The 23212-nt window shown below is 37.0% G+C and overlaps 1 protein-coding gene across 5 annotated transcripts in view; it reads right to left on the bottom strand.

The window, feature by feature from the left end:
• Positions 1–23212, bottom strand: part of ESF1 (ESF1 nucleolar pre-rRNA processing protein homolog) — a 66924-nt gene that overhangs the window by 15264 nt on the left and 28448 nt on the right. The window lies entirely within an intron of this gene.

A 23212-nucleotide genomic window follows, 5' to 3' on the forward strand; every position in this document is an offset into this window, starting at 1 on the left:
TTGTTTCTTGTATTCTACATCTCCTGAACTATGTTTCTAGGTGGTTTATGTAATAACTGAAATGGGGTGACAAGGTGAAAGAAAAAGCACCAAGGCTGGTCTATCAGACCATGAAGACCCTCATTATTGCCAAAGTAAAGGAAATGTGACTACTGAGTTGTCCCCTTTGATAATAAAAATGTCTGTTTTATTTTGTAGTATTTTTTGGACGTCATGGTTGGATTTGGGGAGGAGGTGGTTTCCATATTTAGATAACACAAAGTCCATTTAAAAAAGCAATAATTACAGATCCAAGATAGTGGAGTAGATAAATGCTGTGCTTGCCTCATCAAGTAAACACATCAAAATTACAACTAAATTATAGAATAATCAAACTGGAGAATCATCTGAAGTCTAGCTGAACAGAAGTTTTATAACTAAGGATATAAAGAAGAAGCGACGTCAAGACTGGTAGGAGGGGCAGACACATGAAACGTGCGGGACCCAAACTTTCTGTGGTGGTTGAAAATCAGGGGTGGGGGGTGTCTTGGCCACAGAAGTTCTCCCCAGAGGAGTGAGGGATCCCAGCCTCACACCAGGGTCCCCAGGCTGGAGTACTGATTCCGGGAAAAGGAGACCACAACATCTGATTGTGAAAAACAGTAGGGATTCCGACCATCTTGGTGAGACAGAAGGCTGCAGGAAACCCAGATGTCCTCTTAAAGAGCCTGCGCACAGATTCACTCACTTGCAGGCACTCACCATGGGCTTGGGTGGAGGGACAGTGACTTGGGGGCCATTCGAACAAACAGGGAAAGACTGAATTGTGTGGCCATGGAGTGAGGACTAGAGGGACAGTTGCCATTTTCCCTGTGTAGGGTCCTCTTGACATGCAGCCAGTAGGCGGGGGCCATCTTTCCTGTGTTGAGCCTTTCCCCCACGCCCATGGCCAAATCTGAATCTGAATTGATCTGGTGAGCTCTGCTCACTCCACCATGGTGACTCATCGACACCCTGCCATACCCACTTCTGTATCTCAGGAGGCTTTATCATTGGCTGAACCTTACGGATGCCAGCAACTGGCAGCAGGCCTCGGGGTGTCCTGGCTTTGTGCGGAGCCACCCCAGACCTGGTACTGATAGCAGCTGTCCTCAGTTCACAGTGTGGTCTCTCCCATATGCCTCCAGGTTTAGCACAGGCAGCAATCACCTGTGGATTGCTTTGTAGCTCCTACCAGGTAGTCTCCAGCCAGTCACAGGCAGTGGCTGACCTGGGCCTGAATCAGAGCCCCTCTCAAGAGGCCCCAGAACCAATATACTTGGAGGTTGGCTTCAGATCACAGCAGAGCACCACCCAATTAGCCCCACAAGTGGCACACCCAAAGGGTGGTCTCAATAGGCACCAGAGCCCACTGGGGCAAATACCACTCCGTAGTGTAGGTCCCTCACACAGCAGTTTGTAAGCTGTGGACATGGCCAAACTCCATAGTCAGTCAGCTTGAGGGTCAATCCCACCCAGTGATAAGCCAATAGCAATCAAGGCTTAACTGTAACGGGAGGGCACACACAACCCACAAAAGGGATACTCGTGGAGCACCCAGGGCAGGTGACCAGGGAGACTGTGCCACTGGACCCCACAGGGTACCTACTACATAAGGCCACCCAGCAAGACTGGGAGACATAGCCAATCTACCTAATACATAGCAACAAACACAAACAGGCAGCCAAAATGAGGAAACAAAGAAATACATCCCAAATCAAAGAACAGGAGAAAACTCTAGAAAAAGAACTAAACAAAACGAAGCCAAGCAACCTACCAGTGTCAGAGTTCAAAACATTGGTTATAAAAGGATGCTCAAGGAACTTACTGAGAACTGCAACAAAGAGATAGCAAACATAAAAAAGGACACAGAAACCATAAGAAGAACCAGTTAGAAGTGAAGAATACATTAAGTGAAATGAACAGTGCACTACAAGGAATCACCAGCAGATCAGATGAAGCAGAGGATTGAACCAGTGATTTGGAAGATAAGGTAGCAGAAAACACCCAATCAAAACTGCAAAAAGAAAAAAGAATTTAAAAGATGAGGATAGTTTAAAGAGACCTCTGAGACAACATCAAGCATACCAACATTCACAAGATGAACCCAAACTGGTCCACACCAAGACACATTATAATTAAAACGGCAATGGTTAAAGACAAAGAGAGAATCCTAAAAGCAGTAAGAGAAAGGCAACTAGTTACTTACAAGGGAGCTCCCATAAGATTGTCAGCTGATTTCTCAACAGAAGGGACTGGCAGGAAATATTCAAAGTGATGAATATTTGATGTGATGAACGCAAGGAACTACAACCAAGATTACTCTACCCAGCAAAGATATCAGTTAGAATCAAAAGCCATATAAAGAGCTTCCCAGACAAGAAAAAGCTAAAGGAGTTCATCACCACCAAACCAGTATTACAAGGAATTTTAGAAGGACTTCTTTAAGACCCCCCCCCCAAAAAAAAAGAATAATAAAATGGCAATAACTACATATCTATCAACAATTACTTTCAATGTAAATGGATTAAATGCTCCAATCAAAAACTAAATGGGTAAGAAAACAAAACCCTTACATATGCTGCCACAAGGGACTCTTTAAGATTAAAGACACACACAGACTGAAAGTAAAGGGATGGAAAAAAATTTACAATAGCCAAGATGCGGAGGCAGCCTAGGTGTCCGTCAATGGATGAACGGGTAAAGAGAATGTGGTACATATACCGGCGGTGCCAAAAAAATGTATACACGACTTGTATTCATCTTTTGTTATTGGTATTATATACAATTTTAATACCGTTTTTTTCCTTTCTTAAAATGTGTATACATTTTTTTGGCACCTTCTGTATAAAATGGAATATTGCTCAGCTATGGAAAGGAATGGTTTCCTGCCATTTGCGGTAGCATGGATGGGCCTGGACGGTATTGTGCTGCATGGAGTACATCAGACAGAGAAAGACAGATTCAATGTGATTTAGCTTATATGTAGAATTTAAAGAACAAAATAAACAAACAAAACAAAGTCACAGATACAGAGAACATACTGATGGTTACCATGGGACGGTGGTTGAGAAGTTGGGTGATAAAGGAGAAGGGATTAAGAAGTACAAATTGGTAGTTACAAAGCAGTCACAGGGACATAGGGTATAGTATAAGGAACATAGTAATAAGTAATATAGTATGAGGAATATGGTAATAACTATGTATAGTGCCAGGCGAGTACTAGACTAGTCAAATGTCTAACCACTATGCTGTATACCCGAAATTAATATAAAATAATATTGAATGTCCAACTGACTGAAAAATTTAAAAAGGAGGGGGAAAGGTGAAGGACAATAAGAGGTCCAAATTTCCAGGTATAAAACAAGTAAGTCATAGGAATGTAATGTACAGCATAGGGAATATAGTCACTAATATTGTGATAGCACGGTATAGTGTCAGATGTTTGCTGGACTTATAATGGTGATCACTTCTTCAGGTATATAAATGTTGAGTAAGTGTGGTGTACACCTGAAACTGATATAATGTATGTTAGCTATATTTTTCAATAAAAATCTTAAAAAAAACAAACAATAATTAATGGAATGATTCAGAATGCTGATATGGTTAATCCAGATCATCTTCCCAGATACATTCTAAATTCTAAGAAAGTGAGAACAATTGTAAGGATATAATAATTCCTTTTTTTCCTGATGAGTATATTGAGATTGAGAACATTCAGCAATTTGCCTAAGAACATGCAGCTAGAAAGCCACACAGATGGAATCTAAGTCCTGGTTATCCTATATGTTATTACCAGATACATCTAAAATGCTGGTTTGACCTAGAATAAGGAAATATATAGCTCATGAATAAAATCTAAAGCTTTGGTGCTCAGGTTGTCACCTGCAAAATAAGGTGGGTCTAGATCAGAAGCTTGCAACTCCCCCATGCCACATACACCACTTTTCCCCTCAAAAAACATATTTGGTAGAAGTTCAAATATATAAAACAACTCAATGTAGTCCTTTGGGTCTTGAGCCCCAAAGAACAGCATGAAATAACTATAATGATGATCTCTCAGATCCCTTCCTCAGCTTTTAAGCCAAGACTTAATCTCCAAATTTCTATGACTTAGAGGAATATTAAATTATATGTATACTCAAGGTTATATAGATTTGTTTTTTATAACATACTGCTGGTAGGATCTCTGATTTATTGGATGCCAAATCAGAAACACAACTCTCAATTCAAAAATGTTTCTTGTAAGAAACATACAATTCACTTACTAAACAGTTTTCAAGAGAAATGTAAACTGTATAAAACCATGTCCAGATCTCTGACTGAACCAACAGATACATAGCTCCAAGGAAATATAAACTGGGATCTCCATTTGGGAGAAAGCAGCAAATCTTGACTAATTAAGTTGATTTCAAAAAACAAAACAAAATAATTTATATATTGTGCCTAAGGGTCAGCACATAATCAGTCCAGTCTCAAATTCTAAATGTACAGTATTATTAGATATGATGCCTAAATAATCTTTAAGGTATTCTACTATAATTTCCAAATACATTAAGAAATATTTTATTACTCTAAAATATTAAATTAAGTAATATATTTAGAGATTTTTTTTTAAAAACAAAATGTATTCTCTTATTATAGTCATGCATCACATAATGATGGGGAAACCTGAGAAATTCATTGTTAGGCGATTTCGTCATTGTGTGAACATCAAAGATGCACTTACACAAACCTATTGATAGATACTACACACCTCAGCTATATGCTATAGTCTATTGCTCCTAGGCTAAAAATCTGTATAGCAGTTACTGTACTGAATACTGTATGCAAGCAACTGTAACACAATGGTAAATATTAGTGTATCTAAACACAGATATAGTGCAATAAAAATATGACATAAAAGATAAAAAACGGTACACTTATATAGAGCATTTCCTAAGAGCTTACAGGACTGGAAGTTGCTGTGGGTGTATCAATGAGTGAATGGTCAGTGATGTGAAGGCCTAGGACATTACTGTACACTACTGTAGATTTTAAAAACACTTCACATTTAGGCTACACTAAATTTATAAAAATAATTTTTTTCTAATAAATTAACCTCAAATTACTGTAACATTTTTACTTTATGAACTTAAATTTTTTCTATTTTGACTCTTTTGTACTAACACTTAGCTTAAAACACACATTGTACAGCTGTACAAAAAATATTTTATTTCTTCATATCCTTATTCTATAAGCTTTTTTCTTAAGAAACTCTCCTCCCCCCCCAACTTTTTAAGTTTTGCTAAAAACTAAGCCACACACACACGCATTAGCCATGGCCTACACAGGGTCAGGAGCATCTGTATCACCGTCTTCCACCTGCACATCTTGTCCCACTGGAAGGTCTTCAGGGGAATAACAGGCATGAAGCTGTCATCTCCTACGATAACAATGGATACTTCTGAAATACCTCCCAAAGTCCTGCCTGAGGCTCTTCTTCAGGGGGTGTCATTCTTTTCAGAAATATGTGGTTTGCTTGGTCTTTCTTCTTTCATCATAGATTTACTTAGAAGAAGATACTGTACCATGAACATTCTTCTCTATTAATGAAAACCATGTTTTCAAGTGTTTTAAGGAGTTTGTTGAGGTCTGCAACGCTTCTGCTAAATCCTTCATTGTGAATTTTCTTGGGGATTCTTCCTTTTTAAATTCTCCTGCAGTTTCCTTTTCTCTTACCGTTCTCTTCTTCAGCTATGTGATCCTGTTCCGGTTCCAACAACTCATTAGTCAATTCCTTAGGAACCACCTCTAGGGGCCCCTCAGTGTCATCCTAACCACACCCAAGTTCAAATTGTTTGCCATCTCAACCACAGCCTTGTTGATTTTTGCAACCTCCTCATCCTTGGCAAATCCTTTGAAATCATGAACAAACATCGAGTGTCTTCCAGATGCCATTCAGACACTCTTTGGTGACATGACCCAAAGCCCAAGCAAGACTTCTTCTTTTTAATTGGGAAATATTGGGGAACAGTGTGTTCTTCCAGGATCCATCAGCTCCAAGTCGTTGTCCTTCAATCTAGTGGAGGGCGCAGCTCAGCTCCAAGTCCAGTCGCCATTTTCAGTCTTGGTTGCAGGGGGCGCAGCCCACCATCCCTTGCGGGAATGAAACCGGCAACCTTGTTGTTAAGAGCTTGCACTCTAACCAACTGAGCCATGTGGCTGACCCCCACAAGCAAGTTTCTTGATGGAGTCACAGGTGCTGTAATCCTTCCAGAATTACATCAGTATCTTCTCAGTATCTTCCTCAGTTGTAGCAAAGGTCTTCCTCAAGTTGCCGGCCTTAAAAGATGCTACAACTCCTTGATCCACTGGTTGGATCAAAGTGGAGGTGTTTGGAAGGAGAAACAATTACTTTAATATTGAGATGCAAATCACCTGTAAAAGAAAGATGTCTGGGAGCATTACCAACACTAAGCAAAATCTTAAAGGGTATATTATTCTCCAAGTAGTACTTCCCCATTTTTTAGGCACAGCAATTCAGGAGGGCATCTTAGAAGAGGAGCTGGGTCACCAATGACTTCTTATTGCTCTTGCAGTACCCTGGCAGTGTGTGCTTACTGATATGCTTAAAGGCCCTGGGGTTCTCATTGTGCCAGATCACAAAGGGTTTCAATTTGTAGCCTACAACATTGCCTCCAAGCAAGACTGCTATCCTGTCCTTAAAAATGAAAACCCCTGAAACCTGGTATTGACTTGACCTTCTTATGGATGAAAGTCCTGTCAGGCATCCATTTCCAGACTAGGGAGGTTTCATCCATATTGCATTATTTGCTCCAGCAAGTAATTTTCTTCCATAATAAGCTTACCTAGAGTTTCCAAAAATTCTTTAGCTGCTTTCACATTAGCATTAAAGATTTACCACTCTCCCTCATAGTATGTAATTAAACCACCCACAGCTCTCAGTAATTTCAACATCTTTGCCGGGTACAGTCTTTCTTTCAACATCACAAACTTTTTGCTTTGCTTGTGATCGTCAGGTGCTGAGAGGGATATGTTTCTCTGTCTGGTCTTCAATCCAGGTCACAGAAGTTTCTCCATGCTGATATAGGCCCTTCTCAAATTTTGTTAGTCTCACTGCCTTCAATGAAGCAGATACTTTTACAGCTTCTGTCTCTTTGTTATTCTACAAGATTGTAACCATGGTGGAACAGGACATGCCTAACTAGCAAGCAATAACCACCAGTGATTTTCTACATTTGTAGTCCTTAATCACTTTTAATTTCACTTCCAGGTCAATCCTCTTATTGGCAATATTAGTAGATTTTGTACAATCAGGGGCTATGATGAACAAAGCTATGATAAATCAAGCAAGAGAGAATGATGCAATGACGAGACGTGGTAAATGCAAGATGTATGAGGCTGCAGCCTGCGTACCATGGCATACTATTTTATAGCAAACTTTGTTTATAAGTAGAAAGAGTATACTCTAAAAAATGATAAATAGTATAGTAAATACACAAACCAGTAACACAGTCGTTTATTACTATTATCAAGTTTTATGTACTATACATAATTGTATGTGCTATAGTTTTTTACCACTGGCAGTGCAGGTTGCTTTACTCCAACATCACCACAAACACGAGTAATGCTTTACATTATGATGTTACAATAGCTATGTCACTAGGCGATAAAAATTTTTCAGCTCCATTACAATCTTATGGGACCATCTTTGCAGTCACTAACCCAAATATTGTATGCGGCACATGACTGTAACTTCATTCCTTGAAACTTAAACTCTACTTCTAGCTCAGCATGATGCTAAGCAAGGTTCTTTGTATTTGTCTCTTTTAGGTGACTTGAACATTGGTTTGATATGTCTCAATCTGCATGAGCATCTACTCCATATGTGAGTGGGTCTTTACCTCTTTTGGGAACATGAATACCTTGAGAATTTAATAAAAGCTATGGAATCTCTCCCTGAAACAATGTAATGGAAAAACATGAACATAACATTCAGGGAGTTTATGGATACCCAATGCTCATCTCTATGTAAGGATCTAAGAACATCAGACAAAAACATTTGCAAGGGCTGTAGAGGTCTAGGGGAAGACAGAGGAGTCCATCTTCCACTACTTCAAAAGTGACTAACATTGACATTTGTAGTTTCTACATCAAGGCTTCTCATTTTAGCATTACTGTCATTTTGGACCAAATAAATTCTTTGTTGTGAAGGATTATTAACCTGTGCATTGTAGGGCGTTTAGCTGTATCTCTGGCCTATCCACTAGATGCCAGTAGCTTCAGTCATGAAAATAAAAAATGTCTCCAGATATTACCAAATGTCCCCTGGGGGGGGGTGTAAAATCACCCCTAGCTGAGAACCACTGTTCTAGACAATGATTAGAAGACATTTCCTGGGGAAAAAAGGCTATTTCATTATTTATATTACATAAATGATGTGGGGTTTTTTTGGTTTTTGTTTTTGGTATTTGATTATATAATATCTTTTCCACTTTAGAAGTTTCATCTGAGTATGCCTTTTCTTCCAACTAGACCAAAGGCAACTAAAGTCACCTTCTTTCGTATTCCATAATATTTAGCATAGCGCAAGACACAGTACTTAATAAACACTTAACTGATGTGTCTTAAAGGAGGGATTCTTATTTCAAGCCAACTGTTTGATCTTTCATGTTTGGAACATATTCTCTCCAACAGAAAATGAATCAAAACTTAAGATCTAAATAAATGGCCTTTATTCCAAAGTGATTCATGTGGTTTTCTTTTTTTTATAAAGGACCTATAACTCTAGAATAATCCATGAAATATTTATTCCTAGGAAATATTTTATATTTTTCTGGCATTCAGTCTGTTTACAACAATAAAGAAATAGTACCTTCAGTTAAATACAGTCTGTAATTTTTTGCCTGGCTCTCACTTAATACACCAAAATAGTAGAATGACAAACACATTGCAATGAATTAACACACCACCACGATAACTTAAAAATGCTTTGTTCTCGTTGTCATTATGAGGTCATTTAAATCTCTTGCCACAGATCACAGTTGTTTATGTTCTAAGTTCTTAAAAATATGCCCATCCCAGAAGCCTCTTGGCATACGCACAAGAACATTCTTCAGACAGTTTTAGCCTCATTTGAGAGCAGCCACTCTGTGACTGAAAAACAAGTTCATTATAACTGTTTTTAGTTTTGTACAAATTTGTTTTAAAAAAATCTAAATGTATAGTCAAGGACTGCCAGATTAGTTAAAAATAACATCAACAATCCTACAAATGAGGGTAAAAAACTCTTTCAAAGCCAACCACGAACACAGATGACTCAATTATGTCAATAATAATTTAAGTGCAATCCATTCAGAATTATTTTGGCAGTTAACATACACAGAAAAATACTTTAAAATATCCTTTTAAAATCTACTAAAACAAGACTATACATTCCTCCTGACCATACTCATCTGAAATATTTGAAGTCTTCAAGGGGTAGGACAGGAATAACTTAAAATAACTCAACTAGGTACTATAATTGGTTTTGTTTATAAAAATAAAATGCGTATTTTAAGATTTCTGATATAGGCTGAAACTGGCACTTTTTATTTAAATGAGGACTTAGGGTCCATTTAGAATCTTTGTGAACATTTATGGCTCAATCTTTATTTATGGTGGTATGTTTAAGTCATACCACTGTGTAACACTCAATTCCAAAAGTTGCTTTTGAAATGCAACTGACCACTACCACCCAAACTCCCAACTTGGAATTCACTCTGGGTAAAGGGTTTTTAGAGGAAAATCACCAAGCATGCCCCGAGGAACACTGCCCTTACAGGTACCCCTTCACACTGGCCAGTTATCCCCAGTGGTGTGGGGAGAGAGGAAAGGATACCTTTCCTTATATAATTAATAGAGGTCACGGGGCTATTTCATCCATATAAGCCATGGGGATTTTTACCGGTGGCATATTTTTCTCCATAGTAATCAAGTGATTACGTATACAGGGTATCCTTAAAACATATTGGAAAAGCCAAATTATCAATCTTTGTAATGAGAAAGATGAAGATTTTTTCTTAACTTGGTTCAAAACTTGTTCACAACTTGTTCACAACAGTACAGTACTATATTCTTTTACTCTACCATTTAGCACAGTTGGAACTTTATATTTCTTTGTCATTTTTAAAAATTATTATTATTAATGGCTGTCTCCCTTACTAGGTTGCAAGCTCCACGAGGGTAGAGGCCACAGCTTGTCCCCCTGCCCACCGGCCCCCCCACACACAAAGGTAATCCTAGTGGCTATCGGAGGACCTGGTATATAGCACATACATAATAAATGTTGAATGAAAGAGAAAATGAAAGGATAAATGAGTCAAATCTGTTCCTAACATCATAGACAGGGAGCAACAATGCATGAAATTAAAAAGCAAAATCACAACTAGACTTGGGAACAATAGGAAACTGCAAAACTTACTAATCAGTTAGAGCCAACAAATGCTCTTTGTATACACTTAATACTATTAGAATACTATTAGTTATATCTACTACATGGAAACAACAGACAGCTACAATTAAAAATAATAAGATTGTGAGGTTATATAGGCAAGCTACTTAGATTGATAGCTGCTTCTCATATAGCATTTAATTCTGTATCTTCTAAAACATTCAATGAGTTATCTATAGAAGATACCCCTAGAGTAGGTGCTGAATGAATAAATGTTAATGCTTTTTGTTGTTGTTGATTGTCTAAAAGCTATTTCAATGGGTAGGAACTGTTTTACATTTGTCTTGAATTCGACTTATCATATGCTAACCTCTTCTAAATTTCCTTTTATTCTCCCTTAAAATGATATCTTCCATTTGCAAATACACAGCAGATCCTCAAATAACAACATTTCATTCAACATAATTTTGTTGAATTATATCAATTAGCGTATGGTAAAACTGGTTTCATGATATACGTTGGTTCACTTAAAGTCACAGAACCTGTCAAAGACATTAAATAAGGACTTATTTCAGTTTACTGTTAACCAAGCTATCCCTGCTTTTTAGAACAAAATATTCTTAAAAAGCTGCCTTAAATACAAGACATTCGGGCCTCATTAGGGAGCTATTGTTCCCTATGTTTATCTGTACTTCATTTGTATGTTTTCTTTGTTTTTCAAGTAGTTTGTGATCACAACGTACATAATATCAAGCTGTCCTAATACTAACAGACGAAAATTCTAGCCAAGTCTAGTGAAGCCATTCTGCTATTTAATTTATGGCAAAGAGAACTGAAGAACTACTTGTTCTACTGTTATTTTTTTACACACAATGTTTATAGACAAGGTAGAAAATGGATTAAAACTTTTAAATGGATGGCTAAGATGTAAGAAAACAGGGAATTTTTTGGAGTCCGGTCACAAGAAAGCTCAAATAAAAATGTTAAACTAGCTCAGAAACAGAGAGTTCTCTTTGGGGACATACACTAATTCACTATGGTGGAGTATGGATCTTGGGTTTTAATGGACTGCTAGCCAAGGAGGCAGCAGACAATGCTCGGAGCCTGATCGTGATTGGAAGTCCCATCAGAGATCACCATCATGAAGCCAGGATTCTTAAGGGTGCCTTCAGTGGGTGCTGCTCCACCCCTCACAACCAGAAGTAATACATTCTTGTTTGGGCTTTGGCTATGGGCAGACCAACGGAAGTAAAAATACATTTTTCCCCCAGAGAATTTCTAACCAGAAGCCCACAAATCCATGGGTGTGTGGCTAGAATTCATACTACCTGTATGGCACCAAAAACTCTAATCCAAAAATTTGGTTTCAATTGGTCTTGGATTGAAAATGCCCTCAGGCACCTGCCAAATTCTCTCTAAAAGAGGCACTTTTAACCAAGGCCTCAGAATTCCCATATGTAAAGAACGATTCAAGAACAATGAGATCACAATCAAAATTCAATATCTATCTATCTATCTATCTATCTATCTATCTATCTATCTATCTATCATCTATCTATATCTATATCTATATATATGGTCACGGGATGTAAAGTACAGCATAGGAAATATAGTCAATGGAATTGTAACAGCTATATAGGATGTCATAGAGGTAGTGGATTGGGGGGATTATCACTTTGTTAGGGGTGAAAATGTCTAATCATTATGTTGTTCTGTACACCTGAAACTAATATAAAAAAATTAAATAAAAAAAAATCAATATGAACCAGAATAAGCAGAAACAAAATAATACAAGTCAGACCTGTAAAGATTATAGATTTTGGAATTACTGGATACAGAATATAAAATCAGTACATTTAAAAAACAAAAGAGGAAATTAAAAGATAAGATTATCAAAAGTATGAGAGAGATTTGGGGTAAAAACTTCCTGAAATAAAAAACATAACTGAAATTGCAAAGTCAATGGCCAAGTTAACAGCAGACTATAGAAGAAAAAATTAATGAGCTGAAAGACAGAACTGAAGAAATGACACAGTGTGCTGCATAGATTCAAAGGTATGAAAAATATGAGCTATCAGATGGAGAATGAGAAGGTACCACACATATCAAATAGGATTTCCAGAAGGAGAAACAGAGAAGATGAGGAAACGGTAGTATTTTAAGAGAAAATGGCTGAGAAGTTTTCAACTAATGAACGACACTAATCTTTAGGATTCTGGGTATCCAATTAATTCTAAGCAACATTAAAGCAGCAAGCAAAAAATGACTTAGATACATCACAGTGAAACTCAAAACAGTAAAGCATTTTAAAAGCTCGGGACAAAAGACAGCAGCACTGTGCAGCAAGGCTAACCCTTTCCTCACAGGGTCCAAAAGGGGGCCCTGGGCCCTAGGATTAATGTAGTGTGTTTTCAGTCATGCTGGCTTCCTCACTTGTAACTCTGTCACAGAAGTCAAAGGGAAAGCCTGTGAGCCCACAGTAAATTTGTCCCTCCCCAGGGGAACTGGCTGATGCACATCCTTGGCAACAGCAGACATCCTTTCCTCCCTAATCTTTAACACCCACAGCCTCACCACCAAAATCTGCCTGGAATATATCAGGAATAATCTCTTTGTGCCTTTAATCCCTTTTCATTTTGGTCACCACAAAAAGCCCCTAATCATCAGGTCCCCCCAATCTCTCATGTTCTAATCCTCTGAAATTAACTGTATATCTACTCTTCTGCCACCACCTCCCTCCCCTCTAACTCTCTACCACTAAATTCTCTGGAATTCACAATACATCATCAGTAAAAACTCAATTACTGTAACTCTGAACATTTTCTTCATCTCCTCGCTCTAACTGAAAACTGGCTCTCCCCGAAGCCCTTTCAAATGGCTTTTTGTTGTTGTTGTTGTTGTTGGTTATTTTCTTCACAAAGCCCTCAGACCACCCAGCCTAGGGTGGAGGTAGTTGTGTCTGTGTGTGTGTGTGTGGGGGGTCATCAGTATTCTTCATCCAGTTCTAAGAAGTGTGGTACTGGTCTGGAATAGGAAGACTAACCAATAAAACAGAGAGCAACAGATCCACACAGTTTTGAAAATTTGATGCAACGTAGAGGTGACATGTCAAGATTACTGGGGGAAAGGACAGGTTATTCAATAAGAATAAGACTGCTGATGGATCAAGGACTTAAATGTCAAAAACCTTACACTGTTCTACCTTCAGCAGAAAATAAAAGTGAACATCAGTCTCATCTATATAGAAAAGAATTTCTTAGATAAAACACAGAAAGCACTACTTATAAAAGATTATTTGACAATATTAAAATCAAGAATATTTTTCATTAGACAACACCTCCAATAAAGTGTGGGTAAGAGGGTAGAGTTACATATAGAAAATATTTGCCATCCTATAAAAGACAAAGGACTAGTATCAAAGATAAAGAACTCCTAAATGTCAGCAAAAAAAAAAGCACAAACAATATAATAGAAAAATGGCCAAAATACATCTAGTAGGAGTAGTTCACTGAGGAGGACACATATATGGCTAATAAATATAGGAAGAGATGTTCAATCTCATTAGTGAGGAGAGAAATGCAAATCAAACATTGCTGGTGGGTATGTAAACTAATACCACCATAATGTTGGAATATAATTTAGTATTTCATCTTACAAAGCTGAATATTCACATACCCTATGATTAGTCCTTGATAAATACCCAGAAAAACTGAAACACATATGAGATGATGTACAGAAATGTTCATAACAGCATGATTCACCATAGTAAACACCTACGAACAACCCAAATGTGTAGCCAATAGGAGAATGGATATATAAACTGTGGTATGTAGCAGTCAAATAAATGAGCTACAGCTACACAAAATATGGATTAATCTCAGCAATGTAATGTTGAGTGAAAAAAAAATCAGTCCTGAAAGATTTAAAAATAGCTAAAACAAACCCATACCACCCCCATGTAAACAAAGTTAACAGCTTTAAGGAGATATAGTTCATATAATACAATTCATCCATTTAAAGTATACAATTAAATGTTTTTTAGTACATTCATATATGTATAAGCATCACCACAGTCTATTTTAGAACATTTTCATCTTCTTAAAAAAGAAATCCTATCTCTCTCCCCAACAGGATACTCCGAAACACCCTCCCTCCTGTACAACCACCAATCTACTTCCTGTCTCTATAGATTTCCCTGCTCTGGATATTTCATATAAAATATGTGGTCTTTGTGCTTGGCTTCTTTCACTTCGCATAATAATTTCAAGGCTCATCCACTTTGTAGCATATATCACTACTTCATTCCTTTTTATGAACCCACATTTTTTAGAAATACTTATAAATGAGATGGAAATATATACAATGGAAAGTAAAGTGAATACCGAAATCTGGATAATGGTTATCTCAGGCATGGAGAAGCAGGGGAGATCAAATGGATAAAGGTAAGTTATTACACAGTTCTAGCTTTTGTAGTGGTTCACTTATTATTAAAAATAAAAGAGGGCCATGCTAGACTAAAGATGATAGTGTTTTAATCCAAGGATTATAATTAATCTAATTATGTGAAACAGAAGTACATAAGAGTAAAGGGACAAGTTTAATAAATTTGACTATATCATTTTTGTTCTTCAAAGGACACTATAAAGAGAAAAGACAAATCACAAACTAGGAGAAGATATCTGCACAACATATGACATAAAAGGCCAGCACACAATATATGAAGAACTCCTATGAATCAATAAAACAAAGAACACTACATAAAAATGGTGAAAAGACAATAGGCATTTCACAGATCAAGAAACATGAAGAAATGTTCTTCCTTATTAGTAATTAGAAAAATGCCTCAGCGACCCTTTGAAAACTTAAGTCAGGTCTTATCACTTCCATTTCCCATTTCATTTAGGGTAAAAGCTCAAGTTCATCCAGGGGTCTACAAAACCCTTTGTGATTTGGCCTCGTGCCTGCTCTCATCTTTCCCAGGATATTTAGTAGTATGCACTGCCCTTTCCGGTAGGTCTTTATGTGTATGTCACTTTCTCAGTGAAGGCCTCCCTGACTATCCTATTTAAATTGCTACCAGCTCCCACCCCAGAACGTTGTATTCCCTGCAGGCTTTATCTTTTTGTTTCCAATGCTTTTAATCACCACCTGATTATTTTACCTATTTGTTTACTAACTCCTTTTCTCTCCTCTCCCCCAACACACAAACACTAAAATGTAGGGCCCCATTAAGGCCTGGACCTTTATCCATTTTGTTCAGTGCTGTATCTCCAGAGAAAAGGACAGAGACTGGCACACAAGGCAAGAACAAATATTTCAGAATAACACACAAATTAAAACCATAATCAGATACCATTACTTACATACTAAACTGGCAAAAACTGAAAAGCCTGACAATATCAATTAACGGTGAGCATAAAGAGGTATGGAAACTCACATTATTGGTTAGAGTAAAATGGTACAAGCACCTGGGAAAACAATTCAGCACGACCTAGTCAAGGTAATTATGCACATGCTCCACAACCAAGAAATTCTAGATATATCTAAGAAATTCTATATATACCTAGGTGACAAGTCCAAGAATATTCACAAAGGCATTGTTTATAATAACAATAAACTACAACAACTGGCAACAGAATAGATACACTGTGATTATATCTATAATAGAATTCTATGTAACAGTGAAAATCTTCACATATGAATATGGCTAACTCTCAAAAATAGAATATTAATAAAAAAAAGCAAGTCACAAAAGAATACATAGAAGATGCTTTTATAAAGTTCCAAATTAACAAAATATAAATATAGACTCTTTAGGGCTACCTGCATATATGGTAAACTACTGTAATAGAAAAAGGGAATAATTAACATGAAACATCATTTGTTTGCTCTGGTAGAGGAAGGAAGGGGGTGTAACTGGGGAGTCTCATAGGGGACTGCAGACATTAGTCATATTCTTTCTTAAACTGGGTACACAGGTGTTCATTTTATTACTGCTCTTTAAACTGTGTATATACATTGTGTTTACCTTTTGTATCTATGGTTGACCACCCAAAAAAATAATAAGAAAAAAAAAGTAGTGAAATTTTCTGACACAAGCCTTCTATGCTCTTTCCATGAGCACAGTAAACTATTAATACTATCCCAAATTTCATTATTAGCAGGTCCAAATCTATGCACGGTATTTGAAAAATCTACCTGTAAATTTGTGGCTTGAAACTCAGGGGTGCCTAATTGTTTTCCTCCCTGGAAGAGTTTCTGACTATAGAAGCTATTAACATATAAGAACATTTTGAGACCGGGGTACAACCAAAATGGCATTTCTAAGTCAATTAAAGAAAAAAACCTTTCTTTTATAAAAATAAAAGGAAATGAAAAAACTTTTATTTTTAAAGTTTTTAAATAATTTTTTCTTTTCTTTTTTCTTTTTTTTTTTAACTTTCATTTATTTTAAGTGTGTTTTTCCAGGACTTATCAGCTCCAAGTCAAATAGTTCTTTCAATCGAGTTGAGGAGGGTGCAGCTCACAGTGGCCCATGTGGGGACAGAACTGGCAACTTTGTTGTTAAGAGCACCGCATTCTAACCAATTGAGCTAACGGGCCGCCCCAAAAGAACTTTCAATCTCCCTAGTATGGTATTGCAATATTGAACAATCTTTCAAACTAGAAATTCAGTATGAGGTTATTATGTTATCCATAATTGCAAAACATCAGAAAGAACGTAAAACAACATCAGGGGAGTAATCATAACTTATAAATCAGAAACACAATGGAATGTGACGCAGGCATTATGATTTACAAAGATTATTTAGAAATGTAAAAATAAGTATGAGAAATCAAATAAAAAAGGAGAATGAAAAATGGGGGCATAATATAGTCAACTATGTGTATTTGTAGAATATGTAAAACTAAATGCTACTGCTAAAACATGGAAGCAATCCAACTGTCCATTAATGGATGAGTTGATAAGCAAAATATGGTGTTTGCACGTGTGTGCTCATCTGCGCGCGCGCACACACACAGTGGAATATTATTCAGCCATAAAAAGAAGGAAATTATGATGTACTCATATGTTCAACATGGATGAAACTTGAGAACATTATACTAACTGAAATAAGCCAGTCACAAAAGACACTGTATGATTCCACTTATATGAGGTACTTAGAATAGTCAAAATCATAGTGACAGAAAGTAGAATAATGGTTGCCAGGAGCTGGGGGAGAGGGAATGAAGAGTTATTGTTTAATAGATATAGAGACTCAGTTTCGCAAAGATAAAAGAGTTATGGAGATGGATAGTGGTGATGGTCGCACAACAATATGAATATACCTAAAACCACTAAAGTGTACACTAAAGACAGTTAAGATGGTAAATTTTACGTTAAGTGTATATTAACACAATGCAAAAACTGGGAGAAAAATGAATGTGTTAAAGTGGTAAACTTGAGGTTATATGACTTTACAGTTTTGGGGGAAAAAGAATAGCAATAATGAAATTGCTGAAAGTTTAGTAGTCTAGGTGAATTCTGCAAGAATAACACATGGGACAAGTGGGAGACAAACGATAGTTTGCTAGCCAGGCAGTTATTAATAGTATATAGAATGATGATGTGGGACAAACTCAAATAGAATAGGCAAAAATTCTGCTTAAAGACCAAAGACTTCACAACTTCAAACAAATCAGCATAGTTGTGGGCTGTGGGAAACAATACATAAAACAAGCTCTCTCTTCTTAAACTGACTTCGGGCAGATTGTAAATCTAAGGCAAAGTCAAAAAAGTACTACTGTCTGGAAATAGTGGCTAAAGATGCAAAAAGTACGACTGATGTAACACATGTGCAGAGAGGGAAGGACCAGAAGCCCTTATCAATTTACGTATTTAATTTGGATCCTAAAACAGTAGACCAATTAACCTGAAACTTCCTAAGTATGGGAATTTTAGTATGTTCTGAAAGTATTACTAGTATAAAAATATCCTCAGTTTTTACTTTAGATTTTTTTTTTTAAGCTTCTTGGAAAAACTTTTTTTTTAAATTAAATCTTAGTATTACTGAGAGATAATAATCTTTAAAATAATCCAGGAAATTCTGAGAAATTTACTGGCAGCTCTATGGAGAAAATGTGCTAGCAACGTTTTTAGATAACCCTAGCTGTTTCTCATTTTTATTACACATTTTGCAAATGATTCAATAAAATTTTAGTGAAGTTGCAGCTTGTTACCTTATAAAGCCCTTAGAGTCAACCTGTTAACTGTATGATTCAAGGAAGGAGCACAAAGCTAAGTTTTAAAATTCCAGCCAATTACCAGTTGTGTGTAAGTTACGATAATGTGTATTACAAACTGTGGTTTTCTCCCTATCATCAAAATATGAAGCAAACGGCAAATTCTTTCAGATCATTTTAAGTTCACGTTCTCTATTTAATGCTCTTCTCTACATTCAACTCAAAGTTTGAAACATCTGGTTATTTTAAAAATTCTAACCAAAAAAATTTTTTGTGAATATGTTTAAAATAATGGATATATTGGCAATAAATAGAAATAAAGATATATATAGCCAAAAGTAAAAAATGAATAGGTTTTGAGATGTCTGAAATTAAAATGTTTGAAAATTGGGCTGCCTAGCAAAAGGAATGTGCAACTGGTTCAAAACCATTTTATTTCTAAATAAAGAACAAATACAACGGTCATAGATGCATGTCATCGATGTCTCTGTGGTTAAGCTTCCCAGTGAGACACTGAACAGCGGAATGGAGATGGAATAAAGGAGGAAAAAAAGGACAAAGGATAAAGAACAGACACCAGAATAAAAACAGAATTACAAATGTGAAGAGTGGAGGACAGAGTACATAGAGAAAGGAAGATCTGCACCCCCACTTCCTGCCTCAAAAGGACAGACTCCTCTTGCAGAGTGAGACAGCAGGAGTCCTTGCTTCTCCTCTGCTGGCTTCCATGACTCCTTTGAAAGAGGAAATATCCACAGCTTTGGGTGTTGCTGACAAGATCTCTCCTAAGACATTCACAGTCTCACCACTATTACAGCTTTACTTTAAGATCATCAGTACCAATCTCATTATACCCTTTATTCCCATTTAAGTCAGTCACTACAAGAAGTCTACAATCTCCAAATCATCCCTTCTAAAGGTGCTGAATATTTCCCACCCTTTCTCAACACATCAGTCATACTCAATCATTAGTAGCCATTAACAAAATCCTTCTTATCCATTCACCAGCTAATCTGAGTCTCACCAAAACCTGGTTCTCCAAAGGGAGACACTGCGTCCCCTATACCCCTTTTAGGTGGTGAATTTTTCTCTCCCATAGCCTGTCCTTCTTGCTACTCACTGCCAACTCCAATGCACTGGCTAGCCCTCATCCCTAAAGCCCCAACTTTGAATACCATGTTACCAGACTATACCACCTACCATCTTTATTGCAGACAGCCAATGACGACAGTCACTCCCCTCATTTCTTGAAGAGCTGAGCTTTGGCTCACTGCTGCTCTTTCCAATACTAGCCCTGTCATAATTCGTGGTGATTTCAATATCCACACAGATGACCCTCTCAACACTCTGGGCCTCACAGTTCACTGACTTCTATTATTCTATACTCCATCCACCTCATCTCAGAGTCACTCCAAGGATCATACCCAGAACACGTCATTACTGAAAACTGCAATCTCAGCATAATCTTATTTCAAGTATCCTACTCTTCAACCACTAGTGCCAATCTTTCCATTTTATTCTCTCTAGTATCCGAAGGCTAACAATTCTTCTGTCTCATAGGGACTTAGAATCCAACAATTCTCTCACTATTTTCCCATTTCTCACGCTCAATATACCCTCATTTCCCTCCTAACCCAACAGACATTATTACAATCACCCCCTTGCCTTCAATTCCCTTGCTCTGCTCTTGCCTGGTCATACTTAGTTGACAAAACTTCTGGTCTCATTTAATCCAGCTCTCCCCTTAAGCCATTTTTACACTACACCACTAAATGTGGCTGAAGAAAAACATAATTATGTTGATTCGTCTCACTTCACATGACCATGAATTTGAAGTATGCACTTACTGCTGCTCAGCAATACTATTACATTTCTCTCTTTGCCACTCTTAGACAACTATTTTTCATCTTTTTGTTTTTCAAACCATCATCTCTTCCCTTATCCCCACTCTCAGCTGATGAGCTTACTTCCTACCCTGTTAAGAAAATACAAGTAAATAGAAGAGTACCCCAAGTTCCCACCACCATTTCTACCCATTACCCGTGACCATGTTCCTTGCCGCTTTCTCTCTGGTTACAATGGATGAAATGTCCACGTACATCTACTGAAGGCCAATTCCTCCACCAGTGCAAAATTATTCCAGCTCCTTTTGCCTATGATAGAATGTTCTCTGCATCATCATTTCTTCCTGCCTCTGGTGGATCATTCCCAGAAGCATATAGCATGCTGTTATTTTCCCCGTATTAAAGACTCTTGAGCTCACTTCCGTCTCTAGTTTCTTTTCTATCCCTCAGTAACCCATTACAGGAAAACTCCAGATTTGTCAATCTATGAATCCATAATAACTAAAGAAGGAGTGGAGTGGGAGCTCTACTAGCATTAGCTAGAAATGCTAGCTAATAAATATAGAAGGAATGATAGAGATAGAAAATCAGCATTTTGCAACCAACAATAACAGACTCAAGCAAGTGATCACCAATGAATGCTAATGCCACGAGGTAAAATGAGGGAAAACAGGATATCCGAACACCCAAACAAATCACTTATCAATTAGAAAGTAAAAAATGTGCCTTTACAATGGAAAAAATCAGTCAGACATCACCATAACTGAGTGAGCAAAGTTTTAACAGCACAAATAATGGGACAAATCGACATTATGTGGCTCTTGATAGATATGAGGCAATGGGAAGCACACAACTTCATTTATGTAGAATTCTTGCCAAAAACTTTTACCTGAATTGTGAGGAAACAATCAGACAAATCCAAATTGTCAGTGTTCTTCTATAAGCAAGCTACTGTAGACACTTTAAAATTGACTGATCCTGGATCAGGAAAGAACTAAAAAATATTGTTGGAATGAGTGAGAAATTTGACTATTATTTTTATCAATATTAAATTCCCCTAGTATGATAATGGCATTGTGAGCACATAGAATGTCTTTGGAAGTTACCCATTGAAGTATTTTTTAGGGATGAAATGTCATGATGCCTGCAACTTTCTAACAGTCAAATATTTTAGAGAAAGGTCTTGTTTGTGCTTACTGTCTCCAACTCCACTGCTCATTCTCTCTTGAACCCATACTATTCACATCCTTCACATTCCACCAAAACTGTTCAGTATCACTGATGACCGCTGCATTGCTAAATCCAATGCCCATTTTTAGCCTCCATTTTATTGACCCAACTTCTTACTGAAACGTTTTCTTCACTTGGCTGTCTAGATACCCTGCAACTCTAAATGCCCTTCTTCATTTCTGGTAGCTTCTCCTCAGCTTCCTTTAGATGGTCCCTGCTTACCTCCTCAACCTCTAAATGCTGAAGTGCGCCAGGGATCAGTTTTTGAACCTCTTCTCTTTTCTACCTATAATCACTCTCTTGGTATTCTTCACTTTCAGAGATCTATATAATGAAGATCTCTGGGCTCAAATTTATATCTCTGGCCCTGAATTCTATGTATATCCAACTGTCTCCTAGGTATGTCTACCTTGATACTTAGTAGATATCTTAACATGTGACCAAAAGAGATTTTTCAGGTTCCCTTGCAAACCTGTTCCACCTACAATCTTCATTATCTCAGGATTATTGCAATAGCCTTTTGACTGATCTCCCCAATTTTGTCCTTGCCTTCCTCTTTAATCTACGCTCGAGATAGCAGCCAGAATAATTCTGTTAAAAATAAGTGAGATCCTCTTATTATTGAATCTATATGAGATGATGGATGCTAAGTAAACTTACTGCAGTGATCACTTTATAATATAGTAAGTTGAACCATTATGCTGCATAACTTAAAATTACAGAGTGATGTATGTCAATTACATCTCAGTAAAACTGCAAAAAAATAAGTCAGATCTTATCACCCTTCAGCTCAAACACTCCAATGGCTCAAACACACACAGAGATCAAGTTTGAGCCCTTAAAACGGCCTACAAGAACTTCAAGATCTAGCTCCATGTTACCTCTCTGATCTCATCTATTATGCTGTCCTTTACTCACTCACTACTGTTCTCCTTGTTAATCCTCAAACATGATAGATAAGCTACAGCTTCAAGGCCACTCCTTTGCTATTCCTTCTGCTCACACACTTTTCTCTGCATGGCTTACTTCCTGACCCCTACTTCTTTATTTTCTGCTCAATATTTTTCTTACTAGAGACTCGTTTGTCTTCCCTTCACTAGAACATAGGATTTATAAGGCTAAGTATTTGTATGTTTTGTTCACAAAGTGTCTAGAATAGTTCCTGGCATATAGTAGGTACACAATAAGTATTTGAAGGAAAGTTGGGGTACTGAAGGATGTTGAGTAGAAAAAAGACCAGTTATCCTTTTCACCAGTGTGTATTAAACCAGAGGTAACTAAGAAAGAGGACTTTTATCATATCTAATCTCTTTTAAGATTATAAACAAAGAAACGTCATTATTTCTTCATATTATGGATTAAATTTCAAAGATACTATTTATACACAGTTTGCACTATCTATCACAAAATTATTATGTAGACTAATTGAACTATTAATACTATTAATATAGGGGAGGTTTTT

The sequence above is a fragment of the Rhinolophus ferrumequinum genome, chromosome 23 (genome assembly GCF_004115265.2).
Source record: "Rhinolophus ferrumequinum isolate MPI-CBG mRhiFer1 chromosome 23, mRhiFer1_v1.p, whole genome shotgun sequence".
Classification (NCBI taxonomy): Eukaryota; Metazoa; Chordata; class Mammalia; order Chiroptera; family Rhinolophidae; genus Rhinolophus; species Rhinolophus ferrumequinum.